Here is a 19,558-nt window from a genome sequence, read left to right as displayed (position 1 = left end):
ACGATTCTAAACCTTAACCTTTAAATTTGTAGAATTTTTTTTTTTTTCCGGATAAAGCATGCGAACTAGATACCATGCAGTTAGGACCAATTTCTTGAAATAGATCATTTTGGTAGATAGCATGTCCGGGTAGGTGTTATAATTGAAAGCATGTTTGGGTAGATATCATGACGGGGGTGTTATATCCATCTCTGAATTATTTTATTTGTATCAATTTTACATGTACTAACTTATTTTCTCTTTTGTTTGTGTATACTAACTTATTTCTTCTCTTTTGTTTGTGTCATTTTGTCATTTGCATTGCATTGCATTGCATCATCATAATGCAAAAGTGTTGATCCGTAAGGGGATATCGAGAGAAAATTTTCACAAGAAGAGATAAAGTTTTCAATCAAGCGATCGCATACACAGACATGCATCGAGGGCTAAAAAGAAGTCCAGAGTACAAGAATGAGATTTTCTCGAAGATCGTGCATCATTCGAGACTGATATGATAATCCACTGATCTAAGGAGTAATCCAGATTCTCATCCACAATTATTCCATCGTTAACCATCAGGGATGAAGCACAACTTCAGCATAGCCGAGTATTGATGGAGTTAGTTTACAGAGCATTGAGGGGCATCGGTTCTAAGTACAAAGATCCGAGACGAAGCAGTGAGCTCGAAGATCGTGCATCATTCAATACTGAGATGATATCCACTGATTCAAGGAGTAATCTAGCAGGAGTCTTATCTACAATCATTTCATCGCTAGTTATCAAAGAGCGACACACCGACCTCATTACCGAGGCATTAACGGAGTCAGATTACAGAGCGCTTGAGGGCATCATTATTAAGGACGAAGATCCGATATGAAGCAGTGATCCATTCCAGGCTCACCATCTAAGCGAAGACATGTTTGTAAATTGGATTGTCTTGTAATGTGAAAACTTTTATTTCTGGTGAAGACTATTCTAGGATATTCATCGTTGGGGTCAATATTTTTCCATCTGCATTTGCATTTTTTTTTTTGCATATATATATTTTTAAGCATTTTCATATGCATCATCATAAAAACATGAGATCAATTTGTGGAGAAGTCAGTGGAAGTAATCCTGATCACGTGACCATATTGAGAATATAAACAAGAAGCTGAAATCAACACGATAGAAGCTTGTTCGATTGAGTCTTCCAGGATGGTTCGAAAAGAGTCATCGTTCCCTGAGGTCTACGATGTTGATCCAGTGCACATTTCCATCTAAGAAGCTCCAGACATTCCACCGAGAACTGAAGACACTAAAGCACAAAATCCATAATATGATTTATTCGGGGTATCCTAATACTAAGCCAGAGAAGTCATTGCATCAACCACTTGCATCCATAGAGATTGTTTTGCTACCTTCTAAGGTTAAATAATTGAACAAATTTTAATCTTTAGTTCTTTGAATATCGAATGAATTACATATTCTTTTAATTCTTCAAGAATTATAGATTTTTGACATATTGCAGATTAGACCTTTTTTTATCCTGTCTAAAACCCAAAATAAAATCTCTCGATTTTTTTACCCGAAATAATTCCTGGTCACTACCAAATAACCAATTTTTGGCATTCTATCTCTTTGAGACCTTGAAATATTTTTTCGACCTTGAAACATTCCCTCTCTTTGAGACCTTGAAATATTCTTTCCACCTTGAAACACTGTATTTATTTTTTGAGACAAAAGTCATACCCATACCTTTCTTTGAGCCAATAAAGTCATCATCGTCTTCTTAGACGTAGAACCAACATTTTCTACCAATAAAACCTACAGACATTGAGTACAAGATGTTCACTTGAACATAAACCTTCCTACAAAGAAGACACGTGGGGGCATCTCGCATCAATTTTCTGAAGACGAGCATAAGCAATTGAGACATGTTGAGAGCAAGAAGCGAAGAGATAAAAATGGAATTCATTCAAAATAATTCTATCATGCATTAATTACTGTTTTCATTTAAATAAAATTAATCCTGAAAATCTATCCCCCTGGGGATACCTCTTCTGCAAGGACTGCTGTGTATGAGATGAACGACTTTCTTTCTTTATCCCTTCACAAAGGAGAAAATATATCCCTTGTGTCCCCTTTGAGCCTGAATGATATTTTCTTTTGATTCAACCTAACCAAGGATCACCCTCCACACTGGGGGGGCAATGTGAAGGAAATCTGAGTGAAGAAAATTGATCCAAATGAGATACCGAAAGGTGAACAGACGCAGAGTGCAAAGATCAAACCAAAGAAAAAACAAAGAGCAAAGAGAAATCAAAGCAAAAAGCAAAGAAAAAGCAAAGAACAAAAAGAGGAAAGAACACAGACAAAGAGTCTCCTGACTCAAATGGCACATCAAGTTTCAAACTATGAGATTGATCCAGAATTAGTTCACCAGAAGATAGAACATCAAGAGAAGACAAAGGACTCATACGAGCATATTCAAATGGAGCAAGACAAGATTGAAGGCATCAGAGTTAATTGATCCTTGGTTCAAATACCCTTAAAACACATGTTTGGGCCTTTTATCCCTTTCTTTCATAACCCTGAACCATGGCCTACATTACGTGCCTTACAACCTTCTAATCATACATGGATTTCTAAGCGGAAGAGACTATCCTCATATTTCCCCCCCTATCAGGATTAATTTTACTTATAAAGGTTTTCTAAAATCTTTAATGCATAATAGAAAAATAACTAAGGGGGGTTCAAGACGTAAAATTCTGAGTAACGTCTTGAAACCAAAGGAGGATTCGAGTTGAAAACCTGAAAGGGCGGCTCGAATATGAAGATTATTACATAGGAGACGATTGCTCAAATCCCTTGATGAGGCATCACACAACATGAATGAGAACATGAGAGTTGGGAGTCAGAGAACACTTCCAATAACTGAGTACAGAAGCTACTCCATCAGATCAAAGAACATCAAATAAATGAGAACACTATACTTTTGACCAAAATAACCACTTGAGACTTTTATCCTTCCTTACTTAACCATTTCTCAAAGATAGCATTGATCTTGACACTTGTCAAATAGCTATAATAAAGAGGAAGAAAACATTTCAAACAAGATAATCTCTCTGGAGGCGTATCTTGGAATTCAAAAAAAAAAAATATCTATCTGAAGCTCAAGATCGAAGCTGGGGCAAGAGAAGCTAAATTTTAGGGCAAAATTTGATGGAATAAACAAGTGGTCTCAGGTCAAGGTTTGTAAGAGTACACATTGGTGGAAATAGGACAAGTTGAATCAACGATAGAGTGAAGACTGCTCTCGTGATCATTCCTTCTAGATCGAGAAAAGTATACACATACATACATACATATACACATACATACATACATACATGATACATAAAATTTGTATCAAACATTTATCATCATGTGTATTAAAGACATTTTTCTCCTCACTTGAGGACAATTTCAAAAAAAAAAAAAAATCAAAAAATCAAATAAATTCATATTGACATCATAACATCCAAGATAGTTAGTCAAAAATGCATCATTCTGATCTTTTCAGGAAATAAGAGCTCGGAAATAACCAGGTGTGTTCAACTTGAAAGAACAATGCAATCCACATATTTGGCTTCCTGAAGTCAACAATCAGATCTTCTGAAGACGTTTCCTCAACATGCAGGAATCAATAGACAAACTTTGAGCTATTGAGATTATTTTCTTTTAAAAAAAAATAATAAATAAAGTGTCATCTCACTAGAGATAGTTTTTCTTAAGAACAATTTTCTTTTGTCTCGTTTGAGACAATTTTCTCTTTAAAACAATTGTCTCGCTTGAGACATTTTTCCACAAATTTTGAGAATTTTAAAACAAATTGCGTCTCGCTTGAGACATTTTTCCTTTGAGATACAAATTTTGAATTTGATTCACTAAAAACAAAATAATCTCACCTTAGATTCTTGTTTCTTTCAAAACAAATTTCGTCTCGCTTGAGACCTTTTCCTTTGATATCCAAATTTCGAATTTGTTCACATTAAACAAAGTTGATCACTTGAGATCGTTTTCTCAAAAACAAACTTTGTCTCGCTTGAGACAATTTCTCTAAAAACAAATTTTGTCTCAGTGAGACTATATCTTAAAGCAAAGTTCGTCTCGCTTGAGACATCATTTTCTCTCATAATACAAATTTCAAGGTTGTTGTACTTAAAGAAATTAATATCAATTGAGATTTTCAAAGCTGATTTGTCTCGCACGAGACAGTTTCCCTTTTAACAAATCCTGAAATTGTTTCATTTGAAACAAAATAAACACTTTTGAAAACACTTTTGAGATTATTTCCATATAACAAAATCGACAATATTTGAATCTTTTAAAACGATTTTTGTCTCTCTTGAGACAGTTTCTCTTGAAAAAAATCTTTGAGTTTGTTCCTTTTGAATAAAAATCTTGAAGTTTGTTCCTTTTGAATAAATCTTTGAGTTGTTTCTTTTGAAAAAATCTTTGAGTCTATTTATTTTGAAACAAAGTTTTGTCTCTCTTGAGACAATTTCGTGAAAAATCTTTGAGTCTGAAACAAAGTGTTGTCTCTCTTGAGACAATTTCGTGAAAAAATCTTTGAGATTGTTTTTTTGAAACAAAAATCTTTGAGTTTGTTTCTTTGGAAACAAAATTTTGTCTCTCTTAAGATAATTTCTTCTGAAACAAAAATCTTGAATCTGTTTCTCTTAAATGAATTTTGTATCTCTTGAGACCGTTTCTCTTGAAGTAAATCTTTGAATATGTTCATTTGAAAATCTTTGAGTTTGTTTCTCTTAACAAAATCATCTATCTATTTCTTTAAAAACAAATGTTGTCTCTCTTGAGACAGTTTCTAATGAAAAACTAACTTTTGAGATTGTTTCATTTGAAACAAATTTGGTCTCACTTAAGATGTGATCCATCTTTGAGTCTGTTTCTTTTGAAACAAAATTTTATCTCTTAAAGACAATTTCTTTTGAAAAAATCTTTGAGTTTGTTCCTTTGAAACAAATTTTGTCTCTTGAGACAACTTCTTTAAAAAAAAAAAAAAATCTTTGAGATCGTTTCTATTAAAACAAATTCTATCTCACATGAGACAGTTTCCTTTCAATGTCCTATTTGAGTCGTTTCCTTTGAAACGAATTTTGTCTCTTGAAACATTTTCTCTTAAAACAAGATCATCTTTGAGTTTGTTTCTCTGGAAACAAGGTTTTATCGCTTAAAACAGTTTCTTTTGAAGAAAAATATGAGTCTGTTTCTTTGGAAACAAATTTTGTCTCACTAAGATACAATTTTCTGAAAAACAAAGTTTGTCTCTTATGACAATGTCTTTTCAAAAAAAAAAAAAAAAAAAAAAATCATTGAATCTCTTTCTTTGGAAACAAAATTTTGTGTCTCTCGAGACAGTTTCTTTGAAAAATCTTTGAGTTTGTTTCTTTGGAAACAAAATTTACCATCTTTGAATCTGTTTCCCTTGAAATAAAATAAACATCTTTGAGATTGTTTCTCTTGAAATGAATTTTGTCTCATTTGAGACAATTTCCCATGAAAACACCGATCTTTGAGAACGTTTCCCTTAAAAACAAATTTTGTCTCACTTGAGACAATTCCCTTTAAATGCCATCTTTGGGTTGTTTCCTTTGAAACGAATTTTGTCTCTTTCGAGACAGTTGCTTTTGAAAAACTTATCTTTGAGTTTATTTCACTTGAAACAAAGCAAATATCTTTGAGATCGTTTCTCTTGAAACGAATTTTGTCTCCCTTGAGACAATTTTTATCAAAATCCAAGTTTTGAGTTTGTTTCCTATTGAAACACATCTTTGAGTTGGTCTCCCTTGAAACCATTATCCCTAGAGATGGCCAGTCGTCTTCATCACGTATGAGTCGTGTCATCCCCCGACCAGATCTCTTCATCACGTAGGAGCCGTGTCACCCCTAGATAACCAGCCGTCCTCATCACGTAGGAACCGTGTTATCGCTCTTCCTAAAGATGGCTAGAACTCTTCATCACGTATGAGCAGTGTCATCCCACGACCAGATTTCCTCATCACGTAGGAACCGCGTTAACCTTAAAACGACCCGAACTCTTCATCACGTATGAGCAGTGTCGTCCCCAACAACCAACATTATCCAATTTATAAGTTTAAAAGGGAGAGAACCAGACAAAAACGTGTTGTCTTGTCATCTTTGCCCTATTCTTGTTAACACAAGAATGTGCAAAGAGGGGCAGCTGTAGACACCCGTTTTTGTCCGGGTCTTTTTTATTTTGTTTATATTTTATCTATTTATTATATTATTATTACTATTATTTTATTATTCTTATTATTAAATTACAAGTTACATTTTTGCAGGCCAATTATTGAGGCCCAGTACATCACAGACCAGCCATCAACCCAACAGCAATATAACCCAGTTGGAACATGACCCGATCCAGCAACCCTCAACCCGAAGCCCAAATTCGGACCCAAATTAGCCTAACTAAACCCTAAGTAGATATGGGTTTCTACCCTAATCCCTAATCATTCAACAGCCGCCGCACGCCTGATCGTTTAGCTTCCCAGCCGAGCTTCATCCTCGCCCCCGTCGCCATTGGAGCCGATTAGAACACGTCCATCGAACAGTGATCACCTACAGTGACCGAGACTCCATCAGTCAGAACGAAAGCAGAATAAACCCAATAGAAAAATGAAAAGAAATCTATGTGATATCCCAATGCAATCTAACATGTCAATAACATCTATCAGCAACAAACAATCACAAAAAGACAGAGGCGACATAAAGCAGAGTAGAGAGAAATATTGGGGGATTGGGGGTGGTGAAAAAAAAAGGAGGGAAAATACCAAAAAAAAACAGAGGGAAATGAAAGAAAAGGCAAACAACCTTGAGAGAAAAAAACAGAGAAAACCGGTATCAAAACCCACAAAAACAACAAAGGATTAAAATCTTACCTCGTCTCAGAGATCGGGAAGCCGAGGAGTCGATGTTTTTCCCAAATATTCGAAAGGTAATGTGGTAGATCTAGGAGGCTAGGGTCGTTTTTAGGCTAGGATAGGACGATTTTCGGGTTAGGGGTGAAGGAGGGAGTCTTCTAGGACTGTTTACTCCCTCCGACCGCCGTGGACCACCGGGGAAGCCGCCGGTATGAGGCGGTCCTTTCTTCCCCGATGAGAAGAAGTTGAGAGAGTTTTAAAACTCTCTCATTTCTGTTCTCTTGGACGAGAGAAATGAGGGAGATGAGAGGTTTAGCCCGTGTTTTGGGCTTTTAATTCCCACCTGAAACGCGACCGTTTTGCCTCAACCCCATCCGTGTTTTCGAGTTATGGGATAACTACACTTTTAGTCCTCCCAGCTTTGTAAACTTACCCGCGTGTTTCGGGTTTTTAGGGTCTAATATCACTTTTGGTCCCTGATCCTTTGTAACCGCATTATTTAGTCATTAAATGAGATTTATTGTATTTCGATTTCGAGCCTTTTAGTTTTAATGATTGTATTTCAGTCATTAATTTGTGTATTATGTTTGCTGGTATTATAATTTGGTCACCATATTCGTATATATGCTATTTTAGTCATTGTTTCAGTTTATTGTGCATTTTCCTTTGATATTCGGATTTGGTCATGAAATTTGCAAATGTTATATTAGTCATTGTTCATGTTTTTATATCATTTGTCTATATTGATTCTGGATTTAATATTTTCAAATATTTCAATTTAATCACTGATCCCATGCATTTATTATCTTTACTGTTATTTGAATTTGGTCACCATTTTCGTATATAGTCTATTTTAGTCATTGTTTGATGTTTGGTTTAATTACTTTGTGATCTTTTATGTTTATGTTTATTTCATTTTAGTCCTTACTCTTTTGTATTATATACTTTCGTGGATGTTTGGATCTGATCTCATATTGTGTAATTATTTTTTTTTATCACTGAATATAACTTTGCATCTTTTAATTTTTGGCTTCAAGTTCTAATTGCTTTTATTTTAGTCATTTTCTGTTTTTTAATATATTTGGTTTAATGTCTATTTTATTTTCTTTGTTTGGGCATCTATGTTTCCTTGTTTATATTTTAGTCCTACTAATGTATATTATGTCATTTTTGTGGATACTTGACTTTGGTCCCAATGTTTGTAATAGTTTCATTTTAGTCATTGATTTTTATATGTTAGGTATTTTTGTTAATGTTCGAATTTATCCCCGACATTTGTGAATATTTTTTATTTTTTCATTTATGTATTTTTATTGTACTTGTTATTCGGTTATTTGTATTATGTAAATAATGTTTTTAATAATGTGAATATTTCATTTTGTATTTCCAATTACATTTATTTTCATTATATTTTTATCTATGTATGAAATATTCGATTATATTTTCAAGAACACGTATGCGTAGAATGGGCGTGGAAAGTACCACTTTATCGAAGTGGTGTGATCCGGTACGGCATTTTAACGACATAGAAACTTGAAATAAGTCGAGTATATTTTGCTAATTAATTTGTTCAAACGATGCAATGTGTGTTATTTTAAGTGACAATTTATTTTATTTTATGTGAATGTAAATTTCAAATTTTTAATTTGTATTCAATTCACGTTTTAGTTAATTAATTTACTCGTATGTAAACATCGTTTTTAGTTATAGTTGATTCGCAATTTTTTTTTTACATAATCAACGGTAGAATATTCTTTTACAAAAGAGAAATAGTTGAAATAGCTTTCCCGACGGAGGATTGCAAATTTCAAGATTTCTTATCGAGTTAAAGGATTTTCTTTAAATAATTAACTCGAAGCAAATTGATTAAATTTCAATAAATGGATCGTAATTTAACTTTATATTCGATTTATAATTTCCATTTACAACGATGTGTAAGCGACACAGTACCTATTTTGGGCGTTGTGGGGTGTTTACCTTTCCCCGCACGTAACCGACTCCCGAATCCATTTAAATGAATCTTTGGTAACGCAGACCGAATCTTGTCTTAAAAAATGATTTTTCTTAAAATTGTTTTAAAAGACGTTTTTAGGTATTCGACCTACCTAACCCAAAGGTTGATGGCGACTCTTTTTAATTTTATTCAAATCAATTCAAAATCACCCAAATTTTCCAAATTAAAGTTGTAATCGTTTTTTTAAATAATATTAAATTGTTTTTATAAAAAAAATGGTTATGACACATGTGTTTAAGAAGATTGATTTGGTAAATTAATCCGTTGATGTGTTAAGAAAGAAAAAGTCATGCTTCACGAACTACAGTCGCTTTTGAACGATAAACCCGCTTGTAAAAATACAGTTTTGTTGGTGCATTTCCTACATTATTTACCTCCTTGAGAAGGAGGGTTGTGTATTTAATTTGATAGGATCAATAAAATTTAAATTTTAGTTTTGAGTTGAGTTTAACGCTAAATACATCATAATTAATAAAAACATATTTGAGTTTTGAATGGTAATAAAAATATATCTTTTTTTATATTGTTGATTAAATTTTAATAAAATTATGCATAAACGTTTAGAATACAAGGTACTTAAATTATTGCAAATTTCACTAATTTATGTTATTATACTAAATAAATTAATATTTCTGATAAATTTTAGCTTATAGTATAAAATTGTACTTCATCAAATTTGGGTTAAATATACAATCCTAACAGTTATATTATACCATTGCATTTATCAAAATATATATATATATATTGAAATGATTATAAAGTAGTATTTGTTCATAATATTTTTTAATCATTAACAATATTTGCATACTTGGTAGACACAACTGTTCGAACTCATAACTTTAAAAGAGAATAATACTCCCTTTAATCATTGAGTTCATTCAATGAATTTATCAATATATATAGTTGCAATACAAATATTTTACACAATTATTTCAAATTTATATGTAAAAAATTGAATTATTCCAATCAAATAAGAGACTCAACAAAACACATCTTTATAATCGGGGACTATTTTATAACTTTTAATAGTCAGTGAACTCAAAAAGGTAATATCTCATAATTGGAGACCATTTATATCTTTTACCCTAAATTCAATAAAACTAATAATTTTACAATAATTATCTAAGTACATCATAACAATAAAATTATATTCAATTACACTTAAATTTAATTATACACAGACTTTTCAAACTCATTTAAGTTAAAAATGATTGACCGTTATCGTTACCCTGCAGCAAACGCATTCTTTACAGTAAGAGGATCCTTCGCCATTGGCGCCGAAATGTTGTACCCCACGCGCTCCAAGTCAGTCTAACACGTTGTCAAATGGGTCCCCGCTTTTTACCCTTTCAAGTATCTCCCGCGAAACCCGCATTGAGACGTAAAACGCTGTCGTCTTGCCTCATTCATCTTCTTCCCCCTTCTAATTTCAACCTTTTTTCAACCCTTTTTTATCCCTCACAAACACCTGCGTCTCTCTCTCGAGAGACGAGACCAATCGTCTCCTTTCCGATTCTACCCCCTAACTCTAGCTCAACTGAAAAAGGACATAACCATAAATAAACAACAATTGCATTTAAAACTGAAGTGATGGATCGGAGGAGGACTGGGAGTCCGGTGTACGGACGGCAGTGGAGCGGAGGATCCAGCAGCTCGGAATCATCGTCTCCTGCACATCCTCAGTCGCGTTCGCAGCTGGGTGCGGGTAGTGGTTTCTCAACTATAAAACGCACACAAAACGCTGCCGCGAAAGCCGCCGCTCAACGACTTGCTCAAGTCATGGCTTCGCAGACCAACGATGAAGATGAGGAAGACGACGGTCTAGGGTTCCGGTTCAGCGGTCCTCCCGTAATTCCTAGCTATAACGGTTTAAATCACAGTAATTTGCCGGCGATCTCCATAGCTCGGCCTAATAGATCTTCGCGGTTTTTGTGGATTTGATTTTTTTTATCTGATTTTGAGTTTTGTTTGTTTTGATTAGTTAGGTCGTAATTTTGTAGAGCATGATCCTTCTGTGCGGTCCACGTCAGCAGGGAGGCCGGCAGTGTCAATGAGATCAACGACGCCAACTTTCATGCCGCCGAGTAGAACTTCAGTCCGCGGTCCAGTTGCTATTCCTCCGATTGATCCTCCTAATCGGAGCAGAGATATAGGGTTAGCGTTCATGAACATTATTGCTTGAGAATATACATGTATATATGCATAAAATCTATAGGTGCTTCAAACTTTAAAACTCTAAGGATGCACTTCATGTAAATATTCATGCATTTGATTAAGCCTGTTTTAATTGCTATTTTGTTTACTAAAGGCTTTCAGATTACTTTTAGCTATTTGAACAAGTAGCATGCTTCATTATCTGGATTACTTGTAAGAGAAAATAGTACAATGGTGGTTTTTCACGTGATGGCATCTGAAGTTGTATGGGGAGCAAAATTGCAAAAATAAGATATTTGAATCTTTTAATTGATGAAACTTGAAATTATGTTTAAGATTTCTAGTAACCGAGTTGGTAGATAGCAAGATTGGTAGATTCTGAGATTTTAAATTGGCCAACTGAGCCAATCGCTTACAATGTAGTACAGTTCATAATATCATATTATACTGAAGTAGCTTATGGCAATCTCACGTGATTTTTCTGGTCTAGCTTTTTTCTTTAGATGCTGTGATCCAAATCTTTGTGTCTGACTGGAAATATAACTGAATCTTAGGATATCATGCCATCATCATTTTGTTTATGACATATTTACTTCTTTCTGTTGGCAAAAATGTCTAAGCCTCAACTCAAATTCAGTTTCCGGAATATAGTTCTTCATTTCTCTCTTTATTGACTTCATTCGCTGTCTGGATAATCATCCATGTGATCTTGTTTTTCTCTCTTTGTTCTGTAGAGTGTTGTTGGGTCTAAATATTATTGTTCGAAAATCTTTTATTTTGTAATGAAAAAAGAATTTTAAAAAAGGTGGACCTTTTGCAGTACAATATATTTAAAGCAGTGAAATTATATTTTTTCAGGTTTACAGCTAATGTAGGACAAGTCAAAGCAAAAGACACTGGAGATCAGCGTGAAGCTTCTGCACTTCGTTATGAAGTAAATCACCGACATTTTTCTATTTATATTTTGACATCTGAATCATACAGTTCTCAAATTTATTAATCTTATTTAGACTCTATATCTGTGCATTAAAAATGCAATCTAGGCTGTGACTGTGAGCGTAAAGATCTATCTATATATATATATTGAACTTTAAACCTTATTCTTGAAGCAATTCATTTGAAGCTAATATATGCTATGTTGCAGCTTGATATGCTACAAGAAGAGAATGAGAACCTTCTTGACAAGGTGCACTAGAGGAGCTGAAAGAATTAAAATTTGATTATTAGGCTTGTGTTATCTGTGACATGTAGCATTTATGCCTATGTATGCTGTGCAGCTTCGTTCTGCTGAAGAAAGACGTGAGGAAGCAGAAGCAAGAGCTAGGGAGCTTGAGAAACAGGTCTGTTACTCTTTTGTCTTTGCTCTGCAAGGTCTTGTTCGTACTTGTAACAATGTGGATGGTTTATCCTATTAAAATATGTATCATCATCCGAGTTGTTTCATAAAAAATGTAATCAATGAAGCATTATTGTCGACGCAGGTGAGTATAAGTAATATGAACTTTTTTTTGTTCATTAAGTAATTTGAACTTGAGGACACAGTTTTCGAAATGCATATGGGTAACTAATACTTCAGAAGTCTTTCATTGAAGTATTGCACTCCTGCAGCTTCCTGTGCTGCTTATTTTTTTGAAGGGCTTCGCATTATGTACTAGGTGAAATTAGTTCTATAGTTCATATTACACTTATATAAGTTTAATAACTCCACCTTTCAAGGTGTGCATTTACTATGGCAAGTCAGCATTTGAGTTGTGAATTGCAAGAATTGCGAGAATTAAATATCTATTGTTCATTAGTTTATTGTATTCATGTAGTTGCTTATTAAATTTTATATTAACAGGTTGCTTCTTTAGGAGAAGGTGTATCTCTGGAAGCTAAATTATTAAGCAGGTAAGTGTTTCTCTCGTGCATTTACTAGTTATATTATTTGCTATCACTGTATGATTCTGTCTGTTTTTTTTCCTGCAGGAAGGAAGCAGCTTTGCGTCAAAGAGAGGTAAACATTATATTATACTAGAGTTTAAAGATAGGTTGGACCTAGTTTAGCTTATGTCTTTCATGTCATCAGGTTCTTGAATTGAATATTATGTATTTAGTTGACCTCTATTTCCTATTTATGTGTTTTCATGGAACAATGATTATCAGTTGCATCTTTCTGTTTCTCTGAGCTTTCTCCCCTTACCTCCTCCATCCCAGCTCTTCATTGGGAACTGCTAATTGTAGTATTTTGGTATATTATTTAAGCTGTAAAACACTCCTCTACATAAATTGTTCTTCCTCACAGGCTGCTTTTGAGGCTGCAAAACAGACAAAGTATGGTAGGGAGGAGGAAATTGCAGCCCTTCATTCAGAACTTGAGGTAAAGTGTGCCTCTGATGCCGGTGCATAGGAGCAATTGATTCCGAAAGTAATTCTATGACTTCTTTTGATCAGAACTTGAAGGATGGGGCTGCTATGGCTGTGGAACAACTTCGTGAAGCAGAATCTGAAGCAAAAGCTCTTCGCTCAATGACACAGAGAATGGTTTTGACCCAGGAAGAGATGGTTTGTCTATTCATTGTTAAATCTCTTATATAGCTATGTGCTTATATTCTAATTGTATGTTAAATCTACTTTTATAGGAGGAAGTTGTCCTGAAAAGATGCTGGCTTGCTCGTTACTGGGGATTGGCTGTTCAGCATGGTAATAAACTATCACTTTCTTCTTAAGCAAGGAAATAATTTACATCTTAATTGTACCAAATAACTTGCATAAAAAGTAGAATTTGATCACATACATGTCATGCATTGATCCTTCAGCATGAAATTTTGACCTTCCCTAAGATTGATGAAGTTCAAGAATCTTGTCATATGTATGACTTGGTCTGTGAAAAGTCCTGTCGATCTAAGATTTGTATTGCTAATGTGTAGATTTGTTGTACGCTTTGGACACCAACTTTGCTAGTGTTCTTTTCGGGCTAAGATTTTGATGTTTTGTTGGTGGAATTTTCATTTTGAAGTCCTATAGAGTTGATTTATCATATTCTTTTATAGTTGCTTTATTTTTTATACCTGGAAGGATTTTATTTTCCTGCAATTGTTTCTGGTTTTTCAGGCATATGTGCAGATATAGCAGTGTCAAAGCATGAATACTGGTCGGCATTTGCTCCTCTTCCATTTGAAGTTGTTGTTTCTGCTGGACAAAAGGCTAAAGAGGAGGCATGGGATAGAGGCTAGTTCAATTTCTGACCATATCCCGTTTACTCTCATTCCTTTTCTTTTTCCTTTTTGATCATTAAGTTTATAGAAATGATACAGGCGGTGGTGATTCAGACAGGAGTAAACTTGCCCGAGATCTGAATGATCTGACAGGAGAAGGAAATATTGAGAGCATGCTTTCAGTTGAAATGGGCCTAAGGGAATTAGCATCCTTAAAGGTTGATTACTTCTTGTCACAAGGGAATATAAAATATTTAGGTTTCTTTTTGTTGCCTGAATGTTGTACATTGATTCTTCTATCTAAATTTATATATGCTACATCCATGATAGTCTATTCTGCAGTTTTAACTTAGAAAAAAAAAAATCAAATTCTTCTATTATTTCGTGTACTGTGCTTAAGATATAGATTTAGTCTTTGAACTCTAATTTGATCATTTTCAGTCTATGTACTTTTCACAATTTGAAATTCCATTCTTGATCCAGACTATAGTTGTTAAATTTGTTAAGTCAAATTCTACTATTAGCCTCTATAATATGCGTAAGTTGTAGATTTAGTCCTTGTAATTTAATGATATTATTCCTATATTGTTTGGGTCAGGGTTGAAATTTCAAATACAAGGACTAAAATTGACCAAGTTAGAGTATGAGAACTAATTCGCAACTTATGCATGGTACAGGTGAATAATTACATAATTTGACCGTAGAAAATAGGTGTTGTAATACTCCCCCCCCCCCCAAAAAAAAATTATGCAATGACATGAAGTCCATTTTATTATTACCTGTTTATTTCTTGCGCGCTTTTGTAAAATACCACTCTATGAAGTTATTTTTTTTCCTTCAAATTCTTGCTGTTTTCAGGTTGAAGATGCTGTTAGACAAGCATTGGGCAGACAGAGACGGCTGAGTTTGCTTCATCGATCTGTCTCAGGTTTGATTTATCTACATTACATGCAAGTCCCCTTCCTCCCTTTCTCTGGTCTTCGGAATCGACATAGTTGGATGACTCAATTTCTCAATATTTTTAAGAATGCCTTTGTTCTCATTTTTGCAAGACAACTCTAGATTTTATTCTCTTTACCTTCAAATTTAGTTGATGTTCAGTAAAATGGAGTGTGAAACTAGTGACTGTTCGATCCACCTTTTCACCCTGAAGAAATAGTCTCCTGTTCTTTTTTCCTTCTTTAGGTGTCATTATATTTGGTAGCAGTTCTTTTCCCTTCCAGAGTTTCATATGTTGGAAATCATATTCTGACATGATTGAAATATTATGCTAGTATTTATTTATCCTTTTACTTGTATTTGATTTTCAGATTTGAAATCACCCAGTGAACCAAGGTCGATAGATGTATTTGGTAAGAGATGCACTCTTTTCTTTTTTCTTCTGTCGTCATGCTGCGTTCATGTTGATTTTGTGAAACCTCCGGTCTCAATTGGTTTAGAAAGATTTGCTGCTGCTTTTATCCTTTTGGTTTTATTTAAGTAAGGTTTCTTTTTGGCCTTTCAGCTGCAGAACTAAGTGAAGAGGAGGGAGAAGATATTCTTTTCAAAGAGGTTAACTACTTTTTTAATTCAAATACTGATCATAATCGATCCTTCAAAGTAAAATATATTTTCTCATTGTGATGATTTTTCAGATATCTTGGTCGCTTTGCCTTCTATTTTGTTGCTACATCATTGTTGATTTATATCTATACCATATATTAAGTCCCTAAGTGAGATTGGTGTCACGAGTTAACAGGGCACCAACTCAGTTGAGGAAAAACTAAAAAAAAAAACCCTTTTCCAAATGATATAAAATATTATTGTAATGTTACTTTTATTTTTTCTTCATGTTTTTATATAATCTAGTAAAACAAATAAAACCACATATCCAAAAACCGAACCCGTATTTTATAATAATTTGCATACAACTCCTTTACCACTCCACCTATAATCATTTGTTAAATAATTATTTTATAAATATGTTTTCTTTCACCTGCATCTTAGGTGTTACAAAATCTGCTTTGTACGGATTATTATTCTATGCACTGGCAGTGGAATGAAAAACTCCATAAACGGGGTTATAATGCTACCATGTGTCCTTTAATTATAACACATGGCAGCGTTACGTCGGTTGTTTACTTTTTTTTGTTCTACTGCCAATGCATGGAATAATTACCCATAAAAACTGCCCATCAATTTTTGGTGAAACAAATTTTCATTTATCTGAGGGTAGCAGGGCTCATTTTAAGCACCACAGCAAGTTTTAGAGTTTTGACATCATAGTAGGGTTACACTACAGCTTCTCTTGATGTAGAAAGCTTGATTTGTGTCACGAATTCCTTTTTTCTTATAGCACTTTTAATTCTTTTAGGCTTGGTTGACATATTTCTGGAGAAGAGCCAACGTACATGGTATAGAAGAGGATATTGATGATGACCGGCTTCGGTTTTGGATCAGCCGTAGCGGGCAGACCCCTACCTCTCACAATGCTGTAGATGGTAAGCCTACATGTTAAAACTATTATTTAAAGGGTCAACTACGAATTTCATCACTCAACTTTAACCTCGCTCCTCTTTTGGTCGCTAAATTAAAAAAAAAATCAATTTAATTACTGAACTTTCTAACTGATCATGCTTTGATCACTTAGGCACTAAATCGAATATAATAGGGTGACTTGGCCTGTTCTTTTGCTGACATGGTCATCATGTGTAGTCCACCTCATTTTTCCCTTTTTTAATATTTTATCTTCTGTCGAAGATGAAACTTTTACAGTCTTATACTTTTGTCATTCTTCCACCACTTAAGACACTAGTTAACTTGCCTCTTTGTCCTCTATTTTCTCAAAATTTCTTTAAGACACACAAAACTCAACCCTAAACCCAAATTTCACCAAACTCAAAACTACTCAGTATACTACCTCCATCATCCAATTAACATGAAATATATATATAACTCGTCTCCTCTTGCACCTCCCCTCGTTGGGATTTGGAATGTGTTCTATCGGTAGGGAATCAGAAGGGAATTTGAAACCAATATTTTTCTACAAAAAAATGACAAGATTTTTAGGCCATTTCATAATTTTTAAAAGGCAGACACACAGTTATAACGTCATTAAGTATGTAACGGCATATTGATTAAAACATGAGCAATTCAAAAGTTTAGTGAATAGATTGAAAGATTTTAAAGTTTAATGACCAAAATAAAAGTGAAGTTAAAGTTGAGTAATAAAAGTTATAGTTTTATCTTTAAATGAGGATAAAAATATACCCTGGTTGGTTTAGTCGGTTAGTATTCATTAATACTTTTGTAAAAACCAAACTTCGAGTCTCATCAACAGCCCTATTCAGATTTGCCGAGTAAAAAAAAGGCCTAAAAGAGCGAGCTATTGATGAAATGCCTAAATCTGCTATTTTAAAAAAGGGATCGAACGTTTCTTTCTAGCGAAAGTATCTGATTAGCTTGCGTAAATTTGACAGTTGATCGAGGTATGCTTGAGCTGCGGAAGTTGGGGATAGAGCAGCAGCTATGGGAAGCATCTCGTAAAGAAATCGACCATCCATCGGCTGCTGCTTTGTCAGATCACAATGCTTCGGAGAGCTCTTAGTGAAGTCTTCCATTCTCATTTTCAAGTTTGCATCAAATTTTTTGAAGTTTGTATATTTATTGTTCATTTTTTATTTTTATTTTTTATATTAATGTTGATTATATGGTTTTCTTCTTAAACTTCACATGTTTGATATGTTACATTTGGTGTAATTGGACAACACGATACATGATGTAATAGATGTTGATACTTGTTTGAGTTTTAAATGAAAAATGATCGGAAGGGAATGAGTTTGGAACATTATTATTTTTTTAAATCAAAGGTATTCCCATTGTTCATTTCCATTGTAATTGGCTGCAATTCGAATGTTTTAGCTTGGGGAAAGTCTCTGCTTTCCTTGCTAATAGTACCAGGTAAACAATTTACATCATTATTATAAGAGAAAATAACCTCAGTGACCAAAAATGTCTTATAATATACGATTTTAACCAACTTTTTTTGGATTTGCCAAATGACCAACTAAATCGCAATGCGATCGATAATTCGCAACGCGATCTCCGGTATCGCAAATCAGTTTCCAGATTCATAACGCGATTCTGACTATCGCATTGCGATTTTTCAAATTCGCGTTGCGATTTTTCGACTATCGCAATGCGAATATGTAAATCGCAATATGATTCTGACTATCGCAATGAGATTCTGACTATCGCAACGCGATTCTGACTGTCGCAACACTGAATTTCAAATTCGCAACAGGTTTTAGTTTCGCAACACAAATGTTTTGGGTATATAACTACGCAGCAGAAGCAACTCATAACATAAATCCCTAAATCGCAACTCATTCCATCTCCATCTATCACTCTCTCCGGCGACATCCGTTCCTATATCCAACGACATCCTTCCCCATCCGGCAACAGGTTTTAGTTTCGCAGCTCGTTTGTTTAGTAAATTAATTTACAATAATGAAATCATCTAATGTTGATCATGTTTGGATAGATTTGTGTTTTGGAAGGTCATGGGAGAATGTTCATGGTGTTTTATAATATATGCCTTTACCCATGAATCTTCAACTAAAACTGTCATTAAAAAAGTTAACTTATGAAACTCTAATGTTATGTGTTGCAAATAAATTGAATTTAGAGCCCTTAACTGGATTTAGACTATCTTATCAGAGAAAATGTAAAGTTTATTTGTTAACCGACAATGAAGATGTTGAACGATTCATTGCTTACATTAGTGTTTCACAAGATGATGTTACATTGTATGTTGTTGAACCTAGAAGTAGTGAAGTTGGGTCAGTAGCGGGTAGTAATCAACCAAGTTTTTCAACCCCAGTTTATGGTGCTCAAAATTTACTGGTTCCACCACAATTTCATCACCAAGCAAATTTTGTTTCACCACATTTCCAATACCAAACATAATCTCAAAACTCACAACCTTTCCCTAATTCAAATCCCAATCAACTTTCAGCACCAAATTCCGGTTTTCGTATTAACCAGTTAGACGATGATGAGCCAACAGAAAAAAATTGTGAGTACTAGTCGGTATTCGAAATTTGATCTTGGTCAATACCCGGACTTTGATCTTGGTTAATACTCGGATTTTGATGATGTTTCAGAAGAAGAAACAGACCCTACGTGTAATGATTTTGATATTGGTCAATACCCGAATTTTGATGATGAAACAGCCACTGCCGAGGAAGATGTAGTTGATGATAATGAGGAGGAAGTTATGACTGTGAATGAACATGTTGAACATCCAT

At 34.1% G+C, this 19,558-nt stretch overlaps 1 pseudogene; it reads left to right on the top strand.

Moving 5' to 3' along the window:
* The first annotated feature begins 10,370 nt into the window (after positions 1 to 10,370).
* Positions 10,371 to 18,062, top strand: LOC120136231 (annotated as a pseudogene).
* The last annotated feature ends 1,496 nt before the right edge of the window (positions 18,063 to 19,558 follow it).

This window comes from Hibiscus syriacus, unplaced genomic scaffold (genome assembly GCF_006381635.1).
Source record: "Hibiscus syriacus cultivar Baekdansim isolate YM2019G1 unplaced genomic scaffold, ASM638163v2 tig00110621_pilon, whole genome shotgun sequence".
NCBI lineage: Eukaryota > Viridiplantae > Streptophyta > Magnoliopsida > Malvales > Malvaceae > Hibiscus > Hibiscus syriacus.
The sequence above is the reverse complement of the archived record's forward strand: the minus strand, read 5'-3'. Positions and strand labels throughout refer to the sequence as shown.